Here is a 19,226-nt window from a genome sequence, read left to right on the forward strand (position 1 = left end):
GGGGCTGCCACAAAGAAGACGGGGGTCTACCTATTCTCCAAAGCACCTGAAGGCAGGACAAGAAACAACGGATGGAAACTCATCAAGGAGAGAAGCTACCTAGAACTAAGGAGAAACTTTCTGACACTGAGAACAATTAACCAGTGGAACAACCTGCCTCCAGAAGCAGTGAATGCTCCAACACTGGAAGTTTTTAAGAAGAGACTGGCCAGCCGTTTGTCTGAAATGGTATAGGGTCTCCTGCCTGAGCAGAGGGTTGGACTAGATGACCTCCAAGGTCCTCTCATTCTGTCATTCTCTTATTTCTTTTCATTGTAACATTAATCTACAAGGAGGAAAGAAATTAGGGTTAAATCGAATGAGTTTAGCCTACCCTCTTCGTTAAACTTTTAACAACTTTGTGTAAAAATCAGAAACTTGGCCCCTTGTGTGGACTTCAACTCTTTAAGTCTCTGTTTCCTGCAGTTGCCCACAACCAATGTGTCTGACAGTAGAGACACATTTATCTTCCTCTCCCACTGAATTCATGAATAACAGAGTTGGAAGGGTCCTTGGAGGTCTTCTAGCCCAACCCCATTGCTCAAGCAGGAGATCTTATACCATTCCAGAGAAGTGGTTGTCCAGTCTCTTCTTGAAAACCTCCAGTGATGGAGCACCCGCAACATCTGGAGGCAAATCGATCCCCTGATTAATTATATTAATTTCACGCCATTGTCCAAGTCCTATTAACTATGTACACATTCAGGGCATAAATCGATACTTCAGGCTTAAGAAGTATAGGATATAGGAACCGTTGCATATCCTGTTGTATTTTAGCTAATACAAGTACTTGGCTGAATTGTCCATGCTGAATAACTAATCAAGACTACACACCTGAAAAGTCAGGAAAAAGGAAAAAAAAAAGAGAATCTATTAAAAAGAGTCTCCCTAGTTTCCTAGCAGATTCTTTGATCTCAAAAATGACGGATCACATTTTCTTTGGTAGCCAAAATAAGGCATTTAACCTCTGAGCAGAATAACGTAAACTACACTGCTGTTATTTTTCACTGCATACCAATATTGTTTGAACTCTCGGCTCATCAGACAAGTACACAACAGATGAAGGTTTAATGCTGTGGTTTTTCCATTCCTTGAAGCCTTAAGGAAGAAGTCTAATAATACTGATTGTAAAAACTCAACCGCAGAGTTGGTTCGATTTATCTTTTGGACTGTGCTTTTGACATTTAGAGTATTGAAGGCATTTTTTTTAACTTTCCTTTGAGGTTGCATTCACTCTTTGGCTAAACGCAACATCTCTTAATTTTGTTTGTTTTGGAAACAGTTTGCAGACCAGGGTTTATTTTTTCAATAATAATAATAATAATAATAATAATAATAATAATAATAATAATAATAATAATGATGATGATGATGATGATGATGATGATGATGATGGTGTTGTTGGAAGGGACCTTGGAGGTCATCTAGTCCAACCCCTTTCTCAGGCAGGAAACCCTATACCAGTGATGGTGAACGTTTTAGAGACTGAGTGCCCAAACTGCAACCCAAAACCCACTTATGTATCGTTGGGTGCCGGGTGGGTGTGGCCCATTGGGTGTAGCGTTGGGTGGGCGTGGCTGAGGTGGTCATGGCAGACTGGGTGGGACTAAAACGTTCAATCAATCAATTCCAACTTTGCGAGATCTTTTTTTTTCCCCATGAGAAGTTGAAATTGATTGATTGAATCTTTTTTTTTTTTGCACATGGCGGTGGAGGCCTAAAATGAAAAGGTTTTATAAAACCCAGCTGAAGGCCTAGAACTGGGGCAACAGTGCATGTGCCCACAGAGAGGTCTCTGCGTGCCACCTGTGGCACGCGTGCCATAGGTTCACCACCACGGCCCTATACCATTTCAGACAAATGGCTGTCCAGTCTCTTCTTAAAAGCTTCCAGTGTTGGAGCATTCACAGCTTCTGGAGGCAGGTTGTTCCACTGGTTAATTGTTCTGACTGTCAGGAAGTTTCTCCTTAGTTCCAGGTTGCTTCTCTCCTTGATTAGTTTCCATCTGTTGCTTCTTGTTCTCCCTTCAGGTGCTTTGGAGAATAGCTTGACTGCCTCTTCTTTGTGGCAGCCCCTGAGATACTGGAACACTGCTATCAGGTCCCCCCTCATTAAACTACAACCTTCTTTTGAAAGCAGTCCCCATGTTGTTTATTCCCAGCTTGGACTGGACCCTGATGGAAGATTTTCCCTTCAACAGTACCAGCTACCTACCTACTTATATTCAAAAATTGTAATTAAAATGTAAATAAAGAAATCAATTTTTTTAAAAAAACAAACAAACAAACAAACCCTGAAATAACTCCATGTCTCTTTTGGCGACAAGGCCCTTAAGCATCCCAGGTGACTCCTGTATGGACTGAGAAATTGTAAGGAGTAATCAAGGAAAATTATATTCTATTAGTCGCTCAAGAAGAAAAGAACAAGCAGCAGAAGTGGAGGAGATGTGCTTTCCCTCCTGTCCGAATAGTGTTTAGCTAATCCGTTCAATTAAGCCCTGATGAATTATACGTTGAAAGGCGTAATGAATCCATTAAACTCCGCACAAGTATTGGCAAACCCCTTTTTCACCCCCTGATGGGAATTATATGCTAAACGGTATGACAATTTGTCAGAAGATAATACAATATCGAAAAAGAGCCTTATTTTATTTAGTGGGGACTCTGAGCTTGATTACGCCGATGAAGCCTTTTTTAAAAAAAATATCCATTTGCGCGGATGGGTAACGTTGCAGAAAGTGGCCGCTGCTGATCCGTGTTTATTCCAACTTTTTCCAAACGGGCTTTTTGAGACAGATGGAATTTGGAAATAATCCAATCACTGGCCACAATCGAACTGCACATCTTTAGCAACTAGTTCCAGGTCGTCACCTCCAGATAAGGATGTAGAAAAGAACCTTCTAAATCAGTGAAGCCTCCCATTTTTTAATTTTTTTAAAAAGTTACCCTTCCCTTTTATAGTGCATCAAGATGGATTATCTAAAGAAGAGCACAAGGCAAGATCTACTCCAGTGGCACCCAGGTAAATTCCTTTCTTTCAAATTTGTTTACTGAGATGAAAAGATTAAAAACTGAATATATTCCCTTCGGGGGAACTTACAACAACAGATGGAAGAGGAATCCAGGTCTTGTGTTTAGTCAGTGCTTTTTTTGTAAAAGAAAAAGGTGCCGGAACTCACATGTCATACAACCCGCCTTGCCTACCCTACAAGGTTCCATCCAAAAAAGGTGCCGGAACTCCGTTCTGAGCGTTCTATGAGAAAAAAAGTCCTGTGTTTAGTATTTTTAGCCATGACATATTCCTTTATTTCTCCTGAAATAAAATGCACTGGAAAGCTCTTCGATGTGTCTGTCAGCCCTTTGAGGTAGACCAGGTCATGAAAAGGATGCCACAAAAACAAGAGCAATTCTATGGTTAAATTAACAGAGGGACAGAATCAAGATCACATGAAGTGTTAGTACCACTTTACAAAGCCTTAGTAAGACCACACCTGGAATACCTCATCCAGTTTTGGTCACCACGTTATAAAAAAGATGTTGAGACTCTGGAAAAAGTTGTTGTGATTCAGTGTCAGCCTGTGCTCCCAGCAGCTGAGTCCAATGAATCGGAGGAGGAGGAGGAGGAGGAGGAGGAGGAGGGGTTTGGAGAGCCTTTGGTGTCGGAAGGAGGTTCTGATGTACTGCACGACTCTCAGCCTGGCCCCTCCAGTCATGTTCCTCATGAGGCTCAGCTGTGTGAGGAGAAGGTGTCAGACTCAGAGGAGTCACAGCTGAATCTGTTCAGAGACGCTAGAAGCAGAAGGCAATCCAGCAGAGCAGAGCAGAGAAAATCAATGAGGCAACTCAGTGAGAGGAGGAGAAGGCAGTGAGAAGCCACGCCTTGGGACTGATAATAAAAGGGAAAGGTGTGGGCGGGGCTGGTTGCTGAAGGCAACAGTTTGGAGACATTCTAAGAAAATCCTGTCTGTTCTTGCTACTTCTGTTTAACTCTTGTTTGTTGACTCTTGTTTGATCTTTTGATTCATTTATTGAAGGAAATATTCTGTTGCTTTTTTATTTGAACTGTAAATAAATTTGGGTTGGGTTTTTCCAGCCTATTGACTGTAAAAAGGAAAAAGGGGTTGTCCCTGACACACAAACAGGGCCAGTCGTAGGCTGGAACAGAACAAAAATGCAGAGTAGAGCAATAAAGATGATTAGGGGACCGGAGACTAAAACATATGAAGAATGGTTGCAGGAATGGGGTACATCTAGTCTAGGAAAAAGGATGAGGGGTGACATGATAGCAGCCTTCCAATATCTCAGGAGTTGCCCCAAAGAAGAGGGAGTCAAGCTATTCTTCAAAGCGCCTGAAGACAGGACAAGAAGCGATGGATGGAAACTAACCAAGGAGAGAAGCAACCTAGAGCTAAGGAGAAATTTCCTGACAGTGAGAATGACTTGCATCCAGAAGTTGTGGGTGCTCCATCACTGGAGGTTTTTAAGAAAAGATTGGACAACTATTTGTCTGGAATGGTATGGGGTTTCCTGCCTGAGCAGAAGGCAGGATTCAGAGACCTCCGAGGCCTTCCCAACTCTATTATTCTGTTATTCTACTTCACAAACTTCTCTTCTCTTCTTGAAACCTATGGGTGATATTTCTACCTCCGCTCTATATGTCCTATTCTTCCTGAACAAGACCATCGGTAAATAATTCTGCAGCAAGTTTCTTCTTCCCGCAAGCTGGCAAATGTCTCTTAGCAACGGTTGTTAGGAGCAACCTCAGCATCTTTCATCAAACGTGGTGCCTCCGTGGGCTATGTCGGAGGAGGGCTACCGTTTGTACCGCAGAGACCATGCCAGCTCTCCCTTTCCACCCCCTTCTTCCACTATAAAAACCGTCTCTCTGATAGTGCTGTGTAACAACCACAAGCAATTATTAAAAGTTCACATCTGGGAGCAGTTAAAAACACCATTCTACAGAGGTGACAATGTGAAGTCCTTTCTCTTGGTCTCGCTCATCTTTGAAACTGCATGACAGCATGTTCTTCTCCCCTCAGTCTGCTTAAAATTCAAGCCATTGTTGTTAAAATGGGGAGGGGAAGAATGTGTGACCTACGGGGCACCTTCTGAAGCAACCCCTGTTATTAGCTGCCTGCCAAGAAGATGCCTTTAATGGATTCCCAGCTCCATGGGTGGTCCAGAAGTGCCTTCCCCAACATGCTGAGATTACAAATCTCCATTTTTCCAACCATCCCGAGCAATGCAAGCTGGGAATCCAGAAACATCTTCACCAGCTCACTTGGAGGGCACTCGATGGGGAAAAAAAACCACATTTCTGATATTTCTTTGACCCAATCACTTCCATGACTAATCATTTGCTTCAGACAGTTAGCTATTCCTGATCAGAGGCACTGCAGCCTCCGGTCAAAATGGGGGAAGGTCTACTCTAGGACCACTCGTCACAGCCAACTTGCCATGGGACAATTCACTGAAAGAACATTCACTGTTTTCATTCAGTGACTTCTTATTATTGGTGACCACGTTTTTGTTGAAATCATTGTAACTCTTGTGTGTCTGGATTGGCTTTATTTTATTATTATTATTACTGGGTCAAGGTTGGGTCAAAATTACTTTGACTTTTGTATTGTCCTGCAGTGAATTGTTCCATTCTGTGGGGGCAAGTGGGGTGGTGCTACTGCAAATAAGCTCCACCTGGTTTGTATGTCCATGTGACATATATTTTCACATATGCAAAAGGAGCAGGCCTTGCACTTCAGTAGCCCAAGATTGTCAGGTGACACCTTGTTCCCCCAACCCCCAAACAGCTCTGTTCCTGAGATTTCAGCTACCACATATATTTTAAAGTGGAAACTTATATTTGGTGTTATTTAACCTGACATCAAAAGAACACTTATTGTGAAAGACATCACTTTCAAGCTAGATGTGAAGGTAGCAAAATTGAGTATTGCGTTGACTGAACAAAGAAAGAAGATAAAAGAATAAAAGGAGGAGGAAGAGGAAGAAGAGGAAGAAGTGGAAAAGGAAGAAGAGGAAGAGGAAGAAGAGGGGGATGGGACTGGGGAAGAGGAGGAGGAGGAGGAGGAGGAGGAGGAGGCTTCAAATGCCAAGGAAACCAAACAACATCTGGACTTTCTGGTGAATCTTAAAGCCTCTTTTCTTGAGCACTTCTTGCTAAAGGTAAAGGTAAAGGTTCCCCCGCACATGCGTGCTAGTCGTTTCTGACTCTAGGGGCCGGTGCTCATCTCCGTTTCAAAGCCGAAGAGCCAGCGCTTGTCCGAGGACGTCTCCGTGGTCATGTGGCCGGCATGACTAGACGCCAAAGGCGCACGGAACGCTGTTACCTTCCCACCGTAGTGGTCCCTATTTTTCTACTTGCATTTTTACGTGCTTTCGAACTGCTAGGTTGGCAGAAGCTGGGACGAGTAACAGGCGCTCACTCTGCTACGCGGCACTCGGGATTCGACCCGCCAAACTGCCGACCTTCTGATCGAGAAGCTCAGCGTCCTAACCCACTGAGCCACCGCGTCCCTTACTTCTTGCTAAGAACAACTAATTCTGTGATTTTGCAAACTGTCAACATTTTCAGCAGTTTTGCTCTGGAGAAGGACGTGGGTGGTACTTAAATTTGACCAATAAAGAAAAGCTTTTCAAACAACTGCAACGGGAGATTAAAAACAGTGGCTACTTGCTGAAATTTTGAGTCAAGCGTTCCCCAAAATGGCACAGCTCAGAAGTGGACCCACATTTTTTTTATTCAAAACAATGGTAATTGTAGAGAATACGATGATTAGACTCGAGGACGGGCCGTGTGTTAGAGACGGCCTGTCTCCACTCTTTACCTCCTGCTTTAAAAATCTTTTTCCCCCAGCTGCCAAATGAATCATCAGTGGCAAATAAATAGGAAATTAAGAGGCACACACCTTTAGCTTGTAGGTATCCACCTCTTGCCCCAATATTGACGTTGATGGTTGTGATGGGAAACTAATTCCACTCACGTGTCGTTGCGTGGCTTAAATTTGCACAATTAATTAAGATATCAAAAAGGGAGCAGCTGGCTTCCCTACTCTCAGCCGCTTGATCTCAATCAACAGTTTCCATCATGATTTATTTTATTATGCTGCAGTTCAGGCATTTCCTCAAAGCAAATCAGTGGCATCTGGTTTCCAGAAAAAGAGTGCTTCTGGGCCCTTTTTTAAGGTGTTTGAGCTAGCAACCAAATGGGAAATTCGATTTTAATTTTATGGTAGCAGGCAAACCAGCCATGTCAATGTGGCCATATACCTGTAGCAACAACGTGGCCGAGTGTGAAAACTCGGTAAGATATATGAACCGCAAAACACAGATATAAAGCTTATTTGATAGCACAATAAAAGCCCTTGATCAAATAGCTGGAAAGTCCTCATTTTTGAGCCTGTCTCCATGTGTTTAATCTAATATTTATAAGGCACACCAGCCTTATAAAATTTACTGGTGCAAATCACATATACAGGTAGTCCTTGACTTACAACCTCAATTGAGTCCAAAATTTCTGTTGCTAAGTGAGGTATTTGTTAAGTGGGTTTTGCTCCCTTTCTTGCCACAGTTGTGAAGTGAATCACTGCAGTTGTTAAGTTAGTAAAGGAATCTAATGTTCCCATTGATTTTGCTTCTCAGGTCATAAAAGGGAATCACATGACCCCGGGACACTGCAACCGTCATAAATGTGAGTCAGTTGCCAAATGTGACCCTGGGGATGCTGCAACGGTCGTAAGTGTGAAAAACGGACATAAGTCACTTTTTTCAGTGCTGTTGTAACTTTGAACGGTCGCTAAATGAACTGTTGTAAATCGAGGACCACCTGTATAATCTACCTGCCCAATGTCCTATTGTAATCCTATTGGACCTCCATCAGAAACTTCCCAGTGTTAACATACACCAAATCCTGGGGACAGATTTTTAAAAATTTGCTGGAGGTTATCAAATTGTCCTCTTAAATTAATAACCTCTTTGATCTTCACATCCGATGGATTCAAAATTAGGGCCTTTTCTTTTTCCCTAATTTCATTCTCCAATTCTTTCCTCCTAACTTCCAAGTTACGTCTGTATTTATTATTCATATATATTAACACCCCTCTCATATAAGCTTTACTAGCGTCCCAAACCATGTCCATAGAAGTATCCTTGTTCATATTAATTTCAAAAAAGTCCTTCATCTGTTTTTTACATTCTTCCACATTACTCTGATTTCTAAACAAGTTCTCATTTAAGCGCCAAGAGCGCCTATCTCTATTATCCTTATTCATCTCTAACCAGACTGGACTATGGTCAGATATAGTTCTTGGACAAATCTTTATCTTCTTAATCCTAGAAAAAAAATCATTAGTCAGTAATATAAAATCAATCCTGGAAAAAGATTGGTGTCTATCAGAAAAAAAAGTGTAATCCTTTTCATGTAGATGTGTTTCTCTCCAAATGTCTCGCAATTCCAAATCATTTGTCTGGATGGACTTCTTTAAAATCTTATTAAAAATAAATCACTGGGTTCTTATCAGGTGGGGAAGGTCTCCGGCAGCGACACCCTAGCCTGCTTCACCATTACGCCTGGATGTAATAAACATTTCTCTAAGAAATGTTAGGAATGACTTTGCTGTCATTTCAGCATGGGACAGCTCTGCTCTGGGTCTTTGCCGCAACCTTCAATTATACTCCAAAATCCCTCTCAAATTCCCTCTGACTCTGGGCTCCGTGAATACCAAGTTATTTCTGTCTTTAGACCAAAGGAAAAAAAAATAAAGCAGGGATTGATTGCTAAGAGAAATTATATTCCTTGTTCAAACATTATATTATTCTCATTTCTCTCTCTCTCTCTCTCTCTCTCTCTCTCTCTCTCTCCCTCCCTCCCTCCCTCCCTCTCTCCCTCTCCTTCATATGCACACACTCTTACACAAGAGGTATAAATGAAACTTTTTTAAAAAATAGAACAGACCAATTTGAGTTGGAAGCCTTGATAGAAATAAGAGACCACTTTAGGCACCAGGCTACAAACAAGGAGACTGCGAATTCTAATCCTGCCTCGGCCATGAAAGCCGGCAGGGTGACTTTGAACCTAGCACTGGGAGATAGTGAGTTCTAGTCCTGCCTTAGCCATGAAAGCCAGCTGGGTGACCTGGACCAATCACCCGGAGACAGTGAGTCCTAGTCCTGCCTTAGCCATAAAAAAATGGCTGGGTGACTTTAGGCCAATCACCAGCAGATAGTGAGTTCTAGTCCTGCCTTAGACATGAAAGCCAGCTGGGTGACTTTGGCCAATCACCAGGAGATGGTGAGTTCTAGTTCCACCTTAGCCACGAAAGTCAACTGCTACTGCTAAGCTTGTAAGCCGCCCTGAGTCTTCGGAGAAGGGCGGGATATAAATGGAATTAAAATAAAAAATAAAAAAAACTGGTGACCTTGGGCCAATCAGTATTTCCCAGCCCAATCCCCCTCACTGGGATGTTATTGTGGGGAAAATAGGAGAAGAAAGGAGTATTAGGTATTAGGTATTGGCCACCTAAAATTATTTATTAAAAATAATAAAGGGAGGATATACACAAATAGATTAGAAAAAGCCGTCAAACAGGAATTGTTCTCCCTGGTGCAGTACAGGTGTTTATTCATTCACCTGTAACGGAGCTGTTCCTGCCTACTCAGATGTGAATTTTGACCTTATTTCAGAAGTAATTGAAAAACGTTAGTCCTACATGATTTTTTTCCCCCCTAGGATTCCACCACTTTCACCAGCAAAAATAAAGAACGCGACACCAAGCGGAAAATCAACGATTGTGGAAAATGTTAGACAGATAAAGATCCCTATGGAAATTTTTTTGCTTAGGACATCGAAGATCACAAACCTAAACATTACATTCATCTTGGCTTATGCATGTTAAACAGACACACACAACCAAATAGGACTGGTTGCCTAGGGTCCTTTTCAATATTTATGAATAAGACTCTGCTCAGAAATGGATATATCGTAGAGCGGAATGTATAAACGAAATAATGTAAAGTTTTTAAAATATCCAATTTTACCGAAGGTCTATAACCATTCAACAAAGTGGCTTTCAAATAATATGCTATCTACAGATGGTTTTTAAAATAAGTTCTTCACCAAAATACCAACTTGGATCTGTTGGTATTTTCATATTTGAAAAAGTATGACCAGGCTGTCCTTTCAGTCTGGCCTTCGAATACAGGTAGTCCTCTACTTACGACCTCAAATGAGCTAAAAACTTCTGTTGTTAAGTGAGACATTTCTTAAGTGAGTTTTGCCCCATTTTACGACCTTTCTTGCCAGAGTCGTTAAGTGAACCACTGCAGCTGATAAGTTAGTAATATGGTTAAGTGAATCTGGCTTCCCCATTGACTTTGCTTATTAGAAGGTCTCAAAGTAGTATCATGTGACCCCGGGACGCTGCGACCGTCATAAATATGGACCAGTTGCCAAGCGTTCAACTTTTGATCGCATGATCATAGGGAGACTGCAAAGGTCGTAAGTGTGAAAAACGATTGTAAGTCACTTTTTTCTGTGCCGTTGTAACTTTGAACAGTCACTAAACAATCTGTTGTAAGTTGAAGACAGCCTGTACTGTTATAAATATTTCCAAAGTGTTCATAAGAAAACTACATGGTTACATGGAAAGGAACTGGACAAATTACATAACCAAAAATTGGAATGTCTCTGTACAACTGCAGAAAGCAAACATGAAGAATTTGAAGTTTTAATGAAGAAAAGTAGATGTTGCAGGTAATTCTCAACTTACAGCCAATGGCTTACTTACTGTCCAAACTTATAATGGACCAGCTGTAGTAGGAGTGTTAAACCTCTGGAAAACAAATATATTGAACTCATGAATTGAATAAATAGGTTTCCTAGTTGAAGTGCATCTGTTTAGACTTTCATACTGACTGTGATTCCAGTTGATCTCCATCTAACTCTGCCGGTGACTCAATGCTGGTCATGAGTCAAACCAGCATTAAAACAAATGTATATGCGAATATGATTTTGGAAAGTAGTGACTGTAGAACGTATTATCCATTTTCCATTTTCCTAGTGAGGCAGTTCCCTAAACTAACAGCCAATTTTTACAAATTGGACATGCCTGATGAAAATATACAACTGAATTGTCAAGAGTGACATTTTCACACAAAGAGTTTCCCCTTCTTGGAAAATATTCAGTCACTCAAATAAAAGAAAATTGGCTCATAACACCCAATTTGACAGTCAACTATTATAATTAATTTAGAAATATGAAATAGAAACAAACGAAGAAACCCATGTATTAAAAGAGTTGTGCACAGGGGCAAATGACACTTGCATTTATTTAAATGTCTCAGCCTTAACCTATTCCCGAATCTGTAGCCCTAATGCTACTTTTTTCTTCTTCTCTATTTCACATTTTCATTGAATTATCTACATGACAGCGATTGCGGTTTCTACGTACTTTGAAGAGGTCTCTGTTCCAAAAGTGGCTTTATCATTCTTGCCAGAGGAAAGCCGAAAAAACTTATTCTGCAATTTCTCATCTCACCCACATCTGTGACTTACGGGGAGGAAGAGAGAATGAATTTTGGGGCAGGGAACTTATTTTTTTTAAAAAAAAATGGAAACAATGAATATTCTGTATATAAAAAAAATAAAGTCAGGATGAAAAGTAAAAATGAAAATGGAGCATGGGCGAATAGGCAATGGTGAAGAAATTGTCTGTGTGCATTTGTGTGTGAAAAAGAGAGAGAAAGAGAAAGAGAAAGGGGAAAGACAAAGAGAGAGAGAAAAAAAGAAAGAGAGAGAAAGAGAATGAGAGAGAGAGAGAGAATGAGAGAGTGAGAGAGACAGAAAAAGAGTCAGAAAGAGAGAGAGAGAATGTGAGCACATTTGCACACTGAAAATGCCTATGGTCCTTAATGAATCACATTGCCAGAATAATCTACAGCACATCTATTTCCTCCTTTGCTTTTTCCTTAAAATCCAACACAGGATTCTGGGGAAAAAAACCTAGATAAATATTATTTCATATCATCATTTTCCACTGCCACAAAAATAAAGAAAACAGCCCTAAGCTCTTAATTCACAGTATTTGGGCCCCTGAACAGTGCAAAATCTCAACCCGAAGCTTTGATTCAAAGGTGATTTGATCAAATCAAACCTCCGAAGCCTAGAGTTGAATTAATGGGATGCTCCAAATTGAACGAGATGTCACGAAATCAGGTTGAAGATTGGATGGGCTTCGGTCCGTGTGCCCACGCTCTTGGTATTGAATCAAATCACAGGGTGGAATCAAATTGATTAGAACAGTTTGAATCCACCATTCATCTCTTTGAAGATCAACTTCTTGAGTCTGGAGATGAGTCAGAGAGATGGGGGGGGACTTCCTTGATCTGCAGGATCAAGGAATTAGTGGAATTGTAACTGGCAGAGAGAGGAAGAGAAGGATAATGGGGTGATGGTCTCTCACTGTAATGAAGATTCGTTTTCGTCTGATGGAGGGACGCTGCAACTTGGCTGGTTGTGGGAAACAGGACTTTTCCTTCCCTGCAGATCAAGAGAAGTCATCCCGTCTAGAAGTCCTGCTTTGAAATGCCAGGTCAATTGCTAGCAAAATTAAGTCAACTGTCCTGGATGAAACCACTGACTTGGCTTGCATCACGGAGACCTAACTGGGGGACAGATGAGAATTAACCTCTTCCCGGTTCTGACGTGGCAAAGGGGAAGTCTTCAGCTTTGAGTGGTTCAGGATTTCATAGCCACCATCACGACCGCAGACCTGTCCTTCTGACTGGCAGGTGTCTCCACATGTGCGGCGATTTTGCTTGTCCAAAGCCACTAAGGTGAAGGAGCTTTTGGTTAACTTCATTGTCACCGACAGATCACATTGTCACTTCCTCTGCTCTGAACCACTGCAGAAGAAGAGGATTGATGAGCACGTTCTGATCCAGCCATCTCGCTAGGTCTCTTGTGAGGAAAGATTGCTTCCCTCGGGAACCTTAACCTTACAATCTCTTCTTCTAATGTCTAAACATGGCTTCTCTCATTTCTTTCCTTTTGTATCTAGTAACCATTTCCCCTTGCTTAAGGGGAAAGGGGAAAGGGAAGGGAAGGGAGTGGGGAAAGGAAAGGGGAAAGGGGAAAGGGGAAAGGAAAGGAAAGGAAAGGAAAGGAAAGGAAAGGAAAGGAAAGGAAAGGAAAGGAAAGGAAAGGAAAGGAAAGGAAAGGAAAGGAAAGGAAAGGAAAGGAAAGGAAAGGAAAGGAAGATAGAGAAAGGAAAGGAAAGAAGGAAAGGAAAGGAAAGGAAAGGAAAGGAAAGGAAAGGAAAGGAAAGGAAAGGAAAGGAAGATAGAGAAAGGAAAGGAAAGAAGGAAAGGAAAGGAAAGGAAAGGAAAGGAAAGGAAAGGAAAGGAAAGGAAAGGAAAGGAAAGGAAAGGAAAGGAAAGGAAGATAGAAGAAGGAAAGGAAAGGAAAGGAAAGGAAAGGAAAGGAAAGGAAAGGAAAGGAAAGGAAAGGAAAGGAAAGGAAAGGAAAGGAAAGGAAGATAGATAAAGGAAAGGGGAAAAGGGAAAAGGGAAAAGGGAAAGGGGAGGAAAGGAAAGGAAATGAAAGGAAAAGAAAGGAAAGGAAAGGGGAAAGGGGAAAGGGGAAAGGGAAGGGAAGGGAAGGGAGAGGGGAAAGGAAAGGAAAGGAAAAGAAAGGAAAAGAAAGGAAAGGAAAGGAAAGGAAAGGAAAGGAAAGGAAAGGAAAGGAAAGGAAAGGAAAGGAAAGGAAAGGGAGAGGGGAAAGGGAAGGGAAGGGAGAGGGGAAAGGGGAAAAAGGAAAGGAAAGGAAAGGAAAGAAAGGGAAGAAGGGAAGAAGAAAAGGGAATAAAAGAAGGGGAAAAGAGAAGGAAGAAGAAAGGGGTAGGGGAAGAGGAATCCTGCCTTCCTGTGTAGATGCCATGCCCTACTCTAAGGCTGGCATTTGGGCTCTAGCAGGACTCCAGGAGCCAGGAAGCAAAGGCAGCCATTCCTCCCCTCCAGTGCCCTGATGCCTTGTGGCTTCTGAAATGACCGCAGCTCATTAGCCACGGGACAAGAAGGGTAAAACGTGAAACCGTAGAAGTACAAGGGCAAAGTCAGGGGGCCATTTGATCTCCAGGGGCTCCCCTCAGGCCTTTGTTCAATAACTCATCCGCTTGGTCAGCCCACGGAACAAAAACAGGCTCCAAAAGGGAAAGGACCCCCGGCAACATTTTGCTGCAGCCCCCTCCCCCTTCCTTAACTGAAGGAAAAAATGAAATCCCAGCAAAGGGCTAAAAACAGGGCCCACTTCGAAGGCAGAGAAACGCCTTGAGGCTATGTCAGCAGAAGCAAGACAGGGAATGTTAATTTATTGGCCGAACTGCCGGCTAAACACAAGGCAAATTCTCTGGATACTCGAGGTGAAGATAGAAATCTCTCGCCACCCAAAAGACCCCTTTCTCACGCTGGGAACGTCACTAACTTTAACGCATCCCACCCCACCCCCACCTATTGCCAGGGGCTGCCCTGCGCTACATTAATTCAGCCAGAGCCTTTCTCTACCCTATAGAATTGAAAGCCAATAAGGCAGGGCCTTATCCTTAAAAAAATTATAACAAAATCCATGAGAAATGAATAGGTCCTTTAGTAAGCCAGCGGTTCAAGAAGTATTTCACTGATAGCACGTGGAAAAGAAGAGGCATCCTTCTCATAGCGAGCTCATAAGAAAAAGCTAAAGTTTCCCCCCCCCCGCACACTTAGCATTTGAATAAGTAGTGGATTTATATGATGTATAACTAGCTTGTAGTTATTTTATTAAGAGTTAAAGTGCGATAGAATTTAATATTTTATTGTTGTTTGCATATTTTAGATTATGTTTGTTTGTATTTTTATACCCTTGTATTTAGCTCTGGGAAGTCGGGGGAGAGGGGAGGGGAGAGTTGGGGAGGTTTGGGGAGAGGGGAGGGGGAGGGGAGGGGTTTTGTATTCAAAAATGTACTTTAAAACTTTTCAATAAAAAAAAAAGAAGTTGTGGGTACTCCAACATTGGTGGTTTTTAAGAAGAAACTGGACAGCCATTTGTCAGAAATGGTCTAGGGTCTCCTACATGACTAGGGGGTTGGACTAGAAGATCTCCAAGGTCCCTTCCAACTCTGTTATTCTGTTCGAACTTTTTTTCCCAATATTTCAATTCCCAACAACTTATTGTCTGCAAAGAACTTTATAGAGTGCAAATGAGACTCTGACTGTTTGGTTCACAACTTCTGCTAAGTCCCTGCTCCGAAGCAACCATTCCCCATAAAAATGGCTGCTAGGTGACCCCATTGCTCTATTTTTCCTATCACCAATGGTTCCTTACCTTGTCCTTCCTCCCTGCTTTGGATGCAGTGTTCTAATCACAAGAGCAGGGCAATTAATTTGCTTTGTCCCTCTGGGCTCAACGAGATGGGACTTTTCTAAACAGAAGAAAAAAAAAAGCGAGCAAACGCAATTGATCTTTCTTGCCAGGAATGGGTACCGTGTCAGATCTGCCATCACACCAATGCAGCCCTGCTTCGCTTTGATGGCTTCCTGCCATAAATTATGGAGAGAGGAGATGGGAGATATAGGAGGGGGGAATGACAGGAACCAGGAGTGCCAATCAGAGACAACAGTTGAATGACCGAAGGACCCCGGCATGGGAACAGAATGCAAACCCCACCGTAAAAGCGCCAAACTTTAGAACTGTTACCAAAATGCCTAATTTGAACCTCATTGGACACTAACCAAATGGACATCCCCCTGTCTGAAATAGTATAGGCTGTCCTGCTTGAGTGGGGTGGGGGGGTTGGACTAGAAGACCTCCAAGGTCCCTTTCAGCTCTGATGGAGACCAAGGGGAGAGTGTTTACAGGGTTTACACAGAAATCCTCAGATCTGGCTTTGCTTACACTGTAACCATTTGACTTTAATAAACGTATACCTTGCACCACAAATGGAGCTGAGGGTCTTTTCCCCCCTAAATACGCAAGGTGGGACAGGCCTGACATACAAGGGGATTGGCGGGTGATCTAGTGTCGAATTGATCACTGAAACGGCCTTAAGAAGTTTGAAAGGCTTGCATTAAATATTTCATTTCAGCTCTGGTATAGTTAGCATGATTTATGCTATCGCAATGGAAGACACCGCTGGACCCCCCAAATATTTCCCTCCCTGATAATCAAAGAGCTGCTGATTGCCTGCTGAACAATTAGTTCCGCCTTTGGGATTAGAGGTTTTAAATAATAAAGCCATTAACCAAACCGGTACGATATTCTAAAGGTCTTCCCACAAACGGAGAATCTTTGCAGGTAGAACGTTCTCTTGAAATGAGACAGGAGAACAGTTTGTAAATTTATCAGAAGAATCTCTCTTTGTCCTTTATTCTGCTGTTTTCTGTTGTTAGAGATGCAAGTCATCCAAAGTTTTTTGGGAAGCTGGCATCTCTTCAAATCTTGCGGTATCCAAGTGTAGGGAGGTCTGCAAAAGTAGAGTATGACAGAGCTAAAAGAGACCTCGAAGGTCATCTATTCCAACCCCCTGCTAAGGCAGGAAACCCTATACCATTTCAGACAAGTGACTATCCAGCCTCTTCTTAAAAACTTCCAGGGATGGAGCACCCACATCTTCTGAAGGCAAGCTGTTCCGCTGGTTGTTTGTTCTCCTCGTCAGAAAATTTCTCCTTAGTTCTAGGTTGGTCCTCTCCTTGATTAGTTTCCACCCGTTATTTCTTGTCCTGCCCTCTGGTGCTTTGGAAGGTAGGTTGACAATCTCTTCTTCGTGCCAGCCCCACAAATGTTGGAAGATTGCTACCATGTCATCCCCTAGTCCCATGGTGGAGAACCTATGGCACACGTGCCACAGGTGGCACGCAGAGCCCTCTCTGTGGGCACATGCGCCTTTGCCCCTGTCCTAGGCCTTCAGCTGGGTTTTATAAAACCTTTTTGCTTTAGGCCTCCGCCGCCATGTGCAAAAAAAAAAAGTTTCACTCAATCAATCAATTTCAAATTCTCGTGGAAAAAAAAAAGATCTTGCATAGTTGGAATTGATGGATTGAACTTTTTAGTCCCACCCAGTCTGCCGTTACCATTGCAGCCATGCCAACCCAATGGGCCACCCCCACCCAGCACCCGACAATACGTAAGTGGGTTTTGGGTTGCGGTTTGGGCACTCAGTCTCTAAAAGGTTCGCCATCACTGCCCTAGTCCTTCTTTTGTCTAGACTGACCGTACCCAATTCCCGCAACCGTTCTTCAAATCTTTTTGTCTCCAGTCCCCTAATCATCTTACTTGCTCTTCTTGGCACTTTTTCCAAAGCCTCGACATCTTTTTTGTAATGTGGTGACCAAAACTGGATGCAGGATTCCAGGTGTGGCCTTACTATGGTTTTATGCTAATGGTTGATTTTGATTCTTTGCCTCTGTTTATACAACCAAGGATTGAATTAGCCTTTTTGGGCTGCTGCAGCACACTGCTGGCTCACAGTCAAGTGATCGTCCACTAAGACTCCAAGATCCCTCTCACAGTTACTTTTTTTTCAGCCAGGTTTCACCTAATCTGTACTTGTACCTTTGATTTTTCCTGCCTAAGTGTAAAAACCTTGCTTTTCACCACCATCAGCTGAAAATCAGGAGTTTATATTGCCTAACCTTTTTCCACTGAGCATTTTCAGAAACAAAAATTAAAATTCCCCGTCTTAGGGAAAATTGGAAGCATTCCTGAGACCCAGTTTCCGTCCCATTCCGTTCCATTCTGCACACTTTAGTCTCTCTGGAAACTCAAAACTGAAAGAATGAAAATATGTATTTTTAGGACTCTTTATTACAATAAATTCTGCCTCTTTTAGCTGCTGAACCACATGCAGATATCACAGTTCAGGCAGCCCCACATAACATAAATGTAACTGCGACAGAAATATTTTTTTTCCCCGGCAATGGCACAAATATTATCTATATGTCAATGTTCACACTTTGGAAATACTTTTCATGCCATTCAACAGAAGCTCATAGCCTTTCTAGGAGAGAATGGCCTCAGATTTGTGGAAGGAGAAGATTGTTTCCTGAAGTGGAATTACATTTTTAAAAAGGCTTGTCTACTTACGCCTTATATATATTATGCTGTTTATCAAGACTCGGGTGTATTCCTCTTTTCCCTGTCCATTTCCATTATGTTTTGAAATGAATTGCTTGTGCAAGCGGTATCCAAACCATTTGCTAGTCAAGGAAAGAGAATTTGAAATTGAAAAAAATTCAAGGAAGTGTCTGCGGTCTGAAACAAGCATAATGTTTTCTTGCTTTATCCAGAATAACACAATAACAGAGTTGAAAGGAACCTTGGAGGTCTTCCAGTCCTATACCATTTCAGACAAATGACTGTCCAATTTCTTCTTAAAATTTTCCAGTGTTGGAGCATCCATCACTTCTAGAGGCAAGTTGTTCCGCTGGTTAATTGTTCTCACTGCCAGGAAATTTCTCCTTAGTTCCAGGTTGCTTCTCTCCTTGATTGGTTTCCGTCTGTTGATTCTTGTCCTGCCTTCAGGTGCTTTGGAGAATAGCTTGACTGCCTCATCGTTGTAAAGTAAAGTAAAGGTAAAGGTTCCCCCGCACATGCGTGCTAGTCGTTTCCGATGCTAGGGGCCGGTGCTCATCTCCATTTCAAAGCTGAAGAGCCAGTGCTTGTCCGAGGATGTCTCCGTGGTCATGTGGCCGGCATGACTAGACACCAAAGGCGCACGAAATGCTGTTACCTTCCCACTGTAGTGGTCCCTATTTTTCTACTTGCATTTTTACATGCTGTTGAACTGCTAGGTTGGCAGAAGCTGGGATGAGTAACAGGCACTCACTCTGTTATGCGGCACTCGGGATTCGACCCGCCAAACTGCCGACCTTCTGATCAACAAGCTCAGTGTCCTAACACACTGAGCCACCGCGTCCCTTCATCTTTGTAGGAACTCCTCAAATATTGGAATTTAGCTATCACGTTACCCCTAGTAGTCCTTTTTTTGTCTGAACTAGACATACCCAATTCCAGCAACCGTTCTTTATATGTTTTAGCCTCCAGCCCCCTAATCATCCTTGTTGCTCTTCTCTACACTCTTTCTAGAGTCTCAACATCTTTTTTATATTATGGCGATCAAAACTGGATGCAGTATCCCAAGTAGTACT

Source organism: Vipera ursinii (genome assembly GCF_947247035.1).
Source record: "Vipera ursinii genome assembly, chromosome: 6".
NCBI classification, from domain to species: Eukaryota; Metazoa; Chordata; class Lepidosauria; order Squamata; family Viperidae; genus Vipera; species Vipera ursinii.